The sequence below is a fragment of the Enhydra lutris genome, unplaced genomic scaffold, assembly GCF_002288905.1.
Source record: "Enhydra lutris kenyoni isolate GAN:26980312 unplaced genomic scaffold, ASM228890v2 scaffoldscaffold6, whole genome shotgun sequence".
Lineage (NCBI taxonomy): Eukaryota > Metazoa > Chordata > Mammalia > Carnivora > Mustelidae > Enhydra > Enhydra lutris.
In genome coordinates, this window is record NW_019154090.1 from 13814345 (window position 1) to 13821067 (window position 6723).

The 6723-nt window shown below is 47.6% G+C and overlaps 1 protein-coding gene across 1 annotated transcript in view; it reads left to right on the forward strand.

The window, feature by feature from the left end:
• The first annotated feature begins 5697 nt into the window (after window positions 1-5697).
• Window positions 5698-6723, forward strand: part of LOC111141612 (solute carrier family 13 member 3) — a 60279-nt gene continuing 59253 nt past the window's right edge. The window contains exon 1 of the mRNA XM_022494305.1: window positions 5698-5946. The gene's annotated coding sequence lies outside the window, so the exon portion shown is untranslated. The remainder of the gene's footprint in view (window positions 5947-6723) is intronic.

Below are 6723 nucleotides of genomic sequence, written 5' to 3' on the forward strand. Positions count from 1 at the left end.
ATAGCCGGTTCGGAGTCAGGATGCAGGGATCGAACTTAGAATCATCGCACTTGATACTCTTTCCTCGGTTATTATTAAGAACCTCTCCTGGTTCCCTGCAGATCCCGGTGGGGACCCTTTATGTGGCCCTGGATGTCACTGCCTCTTTTAAGTGGCTGATGAGTGTGGGCTCCTTCAGGTCTGGCTTCTTGGGGGATTTTTTTTTTTTAAGATTTTATTTATTCATTTGACAAACAGAGATCACAAGTAGGCAGAGAGAGAGGAGGAAGCAGGCTCCCCACTAAGCAGAGAGCCGGATGTGGGGCCTGATCCCAGGACCCTGGGATCATGACCCGAGCTGAAGGCAGAGGCTTTAACCCACTGAGCCACCCAGGTGCCCCCTTGGGGGATTTTTTAAAAAAGATTTTATTTATTTATTTGACAGAAAGAGAGATCACAAGTAGGCAGAGAGGCAGGCAGAGAGAGAGGGAAGCAGGCTCCCTGCTGAGCAGAGAGCCTGATATAGGGCTCGATCCCAAGACCCTGAGATCATGACCTGAGCCAAAGGCAGAGGCTTAACCCACTGAGCCACCCAGGTGCCCCTTCTTGGGGGATCTTAAACCTCCCTCAGAAATCTCTATCAGCATACTCAAAGCCTCACCCTGTATTTTATTTATACATATAATTATATATATATAATTATTATATTCTTGGATATTAACAATGGACATGTTTCTAAATCTGATTTACGATGTGAATCTCGGCATCCTTAGAGAACATTGAACAGAAACGTTGCTGTTTTTATTGACCTGGGACATACATTTAAAGCAAAGAGTGGGTGTGCTATGCAAATGAAGCTTCCAATTTTTTTGGTAATCTTAACCAGTATCAACCCTGTGATAACCTCCCGAACAAAGCCCGGTGAGCTAACAAAAATTTATGTTTGCCATGCAAATGTAGCTTCAAGGCAGGTATCCTCAGTGTCCACTCCCACCCACAATATCAAATTGTCACTTCTAAGCCTCTCTCATACAGAAATTCTGGAACCACCAATTGAAGTTATTTCATACGTATGGGTTCCCCAAAGCTTTCCAGGTGTCAGATCAGGAAAGACAATGGAGCTGCCTGGGCATTTGCCATTTGTCCCTCATTGGGTCCTGGCTTTCCAGCTTGGTGATGTCTCTGATGTTCTAGGAATCTGTGTGGTCAGCAGGGTTGGCCCTCGTGCACCTGTCCCTTGGCGACTGGTGAGCCAGTCTGTGGGGAGATTGGGGTTAATTCGAAGAGCAGATAGAAGTGGTGGAGGTGGGTGGAGGGGGACAATTCTTACATTATGTCCTCCTGGCTTGGAACAGAATGCTATCAGCAGAGATGAAAAGGAGTGGGATGTATTTCTAGAATGCAGTGATTGCAATTTCCAGTGCCACTGGAGATTCCAGCTCTTGCTACAAGGGTGCTGGACACCAGTAGGAAGTCCAGATGCTGCTGGAGGGATCATCTCCAAGTTTTCCAAGAATAGCCATCCTGGGAGATGGAAGTTAGGGGACTGGCCTTGGGCAGCTGGTAGAGATAGATGAGACTGTCAAAGCAGCTTGTAAATGAGCCCCAGCTCACTAACTGTTTGCAGGGAAGTCTTGCCCCCTTTCCCACCTTGCACCCACACCCACTGAAAGCAAACGTAACCAGACCGACCATGTGGCCAAGATGAGTTCTTGCAATGGGTACTTATAGATGACTCTAAGGATGCTTTGAAGAAGAGGGATTGGGGGAATAGTCTAGGTGGGAATGCTACAGGGTGTTGCTCAGGCTGTGGACTGCACAAGGCGGCTTGAGTTGGCAAGAGGAGATTGAACCAACCTGCACTCCATCTGCCCAACTGTGTATCCTGTTGCAGTGCTGGATCTGCCTGAGAAAGAGCCCCTTTCCTAATTTGCTGCTAGCAGCAGACTGGTTCTTGGCTAGCGGATCTTTTAAGGGGACGGTAGTACACCTAGATGGTCAGAGGCCCACTTTTTTGCTTTTGCTTAATTCTTGGGTGGGTGGGATTTAGGTGGGTGATGAGGAAAGTGATCATTTCATTCCCAGTTTTGAGTCTTTGGAATCAGAACTGGATTCTCATTTCACATACTTGCTCTGGGACCTTGGGTAAGGCATTTTACTTCTCTGATCTCCAGTTCCTTCACTGATAACATGACCACAAGATCATCTTTTTCCCTGGTTATCATTCGGGCCCTGTGAAATCATATATAGTGCCTGTGCCATAACTTCCTACTTTTAAATTCAGTGCCAAAGGTGTGCTTCACCTCGGCGACGGAGACCCAGAGAAATCAAAGGATGGGTAGAGCATGGGCCATAGCGCTGAGAAGTCCTGCATTTGGGTCTTGGCTCTGAGACTCTGAGATGGGCAGCTTTGCATTTCTGAGCCTCTGTTCTTTCATTTGTGAAGCGAGGACTCACACCTTTCCCAAGGGCTTTATGAGACTTAATTAGGAAAACATATGGAAATTGTCCTGTATGGTGCCAAACGTAGTGTGAGTTTATAATAATAATAATACCTGTTAAAAATTGTTTTCCCATTTAGCCTATATTGTCTTACATGGTTTTCAAATTTTAGTTTATTTACTTTTCACATCAGCCTTAAGAAAAGGGAATAATGATTATCCCCATTATTACAGATGAGGAGAAAAAAGCACAGAGAAGTTAGGTAATGTTCCTGAAGTCACACAGTTACTAACACTGTGTTGGTCACTTCTCTTGGTCCTGGGTTTTGGCAGACAGGGTGGCCAGTGTTCTTGGAGACCCTGAGTCTTCTTTTAAGAGGGACTTCCCAGAAACCCCCCCAGATCCAGCCTTGTGGATCGAGTACCTTCCTAGTGTTTTAAATGTGTATTATCTCATTGAACCCAAAGAGCTCAGACAGGGAACCCCTAAAATGGACTACAGTCTGTTTAGTTTCCATCATCCAAATGCTGCCCACAACATTTTTACCAGATCCCCTTACTCTGCTCAATATTACTTAATTATATTCCTATCATACCCTCCCCCTTTTTTACATCATTACTACCTTGCTACCCTCCCCTCCTTTTCAAAACACTTAAATACAATGACTTAATGAGAAAATTTAATACAAAGACCATGTATGAAAACCAGGATCACAAATGACTAATAGAAGAAAAGCAGCAATAAACAAATATCCAGTGTTGGTTGATTCTGGCCACACACTGTTGCCTGCTTGAAGCCAAGGGCCTGAGGTCTTCCCTTTCTGTGTTGTCTAGGGAGGCAAATGCTCAAGAGAGGTGTAAAAGACAAGGTAGTATCAAACTGAGGCTTTGATCTGGAAGGAATGAGAGGGAGGAAAGAATCCACAATGTTTTCATGAAGCTCTCTGAAATGGTCCCCCGTCTGATAAAAAGGATTTATTCATAGGCCTTTCCTTGCGGGATTTTGTGATCAAGAATAGGTTTATTGGCAAAATTGGCAAAAGCTATGTCTTAGCGGCACATAAATTTTGTTTCTTTTGCAGTCTATCCTTTACACATTTTCTTTTTTTTCCCTGGAGGGATCTTTGAAGCCAACTGCGGGCGGAAAGGAGAGATGCTTGTGGTGTTTGGTGGAATGAGCTACGTTGAAATGGCCAGTCCTAAGCCTCAGTTTACTCATCTGGAGATTGGGTCTAATCCTACTGAAGTGCGTTCGTATGCCTAAGGCACTTCGCCAAGTGCTGTCCCATAGTAAGCACTCAATAAATGTCAGCTGCTACTATTGGAGCCTGTCACAGTGCTTAGAACTGAAGCCTCATTCTAGTTCAACTTCCACGAAGAGGGAACCAAGGTCCAGAGAAGGAAGTGAGTTGCCTGAGGCCTCACTGTGAGGGAGTGGCAGGGTTGGGGGGAGAGCGCCTTCACCCCTCTATCTTTGTCCACCGATCCCCCATGTCAGGCTTCTGGCCATCATGTTTTATCTAGCAATATTTAATCCCTGAGCCTAACTTCTAGATAAAGGGTAAGGGAAATCTGAAGTCAAGCTCCCTTGCTTCTGTTCAGATCCCAGTTGGCCCTCAATGAAGATTATTAACAGCGAATATTTATTGATCACTTACTGGGAGCTCTGGCCCCATTGCTCCCTCTGCTCCCATACTGACCTTGCCTCTTATATATCTCAAAATTGCTCTCACCTCAGGATCTTTGCACTTGCCGTTCCCTCTGTCTGAACTGCTGTTTCCCCAGATATCTGCAAGGCTTGCTTTCTCACTTCATTCATCAATGCTTAAAGACCACCCTCCTCAAAGGCCTCCCTGACCACCCTATCTAACAGAGAGGTAAAAAAAAATCTTTTACACTCTGTTCACTTCCCTGCCTTACCTTTTGTCATGGTCTTTATCACTATCTGGCAGGTCAGGGTAAGCAGTCATAGGGTTGGCTGGTGCAAATAATTTCCATGAGCTCTAGGACAGAGGCTGTCCCTAGGTGTCTGGTACCTGGCTCTCAGTGATTGAGGCAGGAGGATGGATTGTGGCCTGGAGTGAAAGAGCCCAATAAAAGAGGTAGTTGGAGGTGTGGGCTCTGGATTGGTGGTTTACATTGGAAAAATACCTTGAGTTGTTTACTATCTCTAGGAACTAGCTAGCCCTGGTAGCGGCTGACCTTCCAGAGTTATCAAGGTTCCAGGATGTCAGAGCATCAAATTCAGAAATTAGAACACACACTTGATTCAGTCTTCCATACTCTTCTCTCACTATGATCGAGCCTCACAGGTCTTCTTTCGGTTCTTCAAGTCTACCAACCTTCTTCCTGCCTCAAGGCCTTTGCATTTGCTGTTCTCTCTGCCTGGGCTGCTCTTGCTGCTGATCTTCCACAGCTGGATCCTTCTGGTCATTGAAGTCTTAGCCCTAATTGTACCTCTTCTGAGGAGTCCTCCCTGACTACCCCTTCTCAAGAATACTTGTCCTCCTTACCCCACCAAATACTCTCTAAACCAGCCTCCTGTTTTATTTCCTTCATGGAATTCATCCCAATCTGAAATGGCCATTATTTGTTCACTGTCTGCCTCCCCAAATAGGCAGTGGGCAATGTCAGGGCATCGCTTGTTCCCCATAGCCCCCCTTCCTGTGCCTAGGACAGCGTCTGATACGTGATAGGCACTCAGTAAACAAGTGAGTGAATGAATTTGGACTTGAACTCAGGTGGCCCTGTTTTAGAAGACATGCACTTTCAAAAACCCAGACTGCTGCCCCTTTGTGGAAGGTTTGAGCTGGAATCGTACTTCCAGTTCTCCCTTTTTCAGTTGGGAGGACTGAGGCCCAGAGAGGGCCTGGAGAGACTTCCTCAGCCTCTCCCAGCCAGACGGTCCCAGAACCTTCATCTGTGCCCCTACACACTCTCTGGCCAGGTCTGACCCATTGCCCACACAGGCCCCTTGGCCTCGGCGCTGCTCCTCTGAGGCCCAGCCAACTTTCCACTTGCCTGGAGCTCCTGCCAGGTGTGTAAACAGGCCAATGTGATTCCTGGTGATGCAGCAGGGAGCGAGATCGTTTCCTGACCAGACTCAACAGGACAGCGCCCTCTGGCCCTCTGGACCAATAAGCAGGATTTTCGGACACCCCCCGCCCCCCTCCCGGCCCCCCGCCCAGACCTTGAAGACACAAAGTCAGCACCTTAGCAAAGCCAGACCTGGCTGGGGCCTGGAACGAGTTGCACACATTCTCCCGAGCCCCTCTCTCCAGCTGAGATGCATCGGAGAAGAGACACACAAGACCACAGCTCAAAGCACCTCCTGGCAAGTTACTTCCCTCCCCTGAGCCTTGATTTTCTCACCTGCAAAGTGGGCATCCTGAAACCTACCTGCTGGGAAGACTTGAAAGGGTCTGACGCACAGGAGATGCTCGATAAAGGAGCCTGGCTGTTGCTCTTATCTGCATACTGGGGGTACCAGGCTCTTGGCTCTGCTACTTGTCCCTGAAATTTACAGGTGAGGGGCAACCAATGGGGAGGAGCCTGTGTTGTTGGGTGGAGGGAAGCACTGACAGGGGACAGAACAGCAATCCCCAGCTGATAAAGAAGTAGGAAAAGGCCTGAGGGGGCCACAGGCCCAGCGTCTGTCTTGTCCCTCTGTCCCTTTTGCTCCACTCTCCTGTGTGGGTCCTTACCAGCAGTCAGGGCCAAGATGGGGATTTGATTTCAAGCATATTAAGCTGTCTTATGGGAATGTGCTGGAGTTCCTGGGAGGCTGTAGGAAGTGAATTCAAGATTGTTGATGTCCTGGGCCACATGCCTTATTCATGCCCCCTTCTCTGCTCCCCGAGAGGCTCTTAAGAGTCATAGCCAACACCTCCCAGTACGTATGATGTGCCAGGCACCATTCAAAGCACTCAGGCTTGCTAGCTCAATTTGCTCACCATGGCTCTGCGGGGCAGGTGCTGTTACTGTCCACATTCACAGATGGGAACACTGAGGCACAGAATGGTTTAGTCACTTGTCCAAATGCCCAAGGCTTGGAAGCGGCAGAGCTGGGATTCAGACCCTGGTGTTCTAGCTCTGGAGTCTGTGTTCTTAGCCACAACGTGTGATGCAGGGGTGATAGATCTGTTTTTTTTTTTTTTTTTAAAGATTTTATTTATTTATTTGACAGAGAGAGATCACAAGTAGACGGAGAGGCAGGCAGAGAGAGAGAGAGGGAAGCAGGCACCCTGCTGAGCAGAGAGCCCAATGCGGGACTCGATCCCAGGACCCTGAGATCATGACCTGA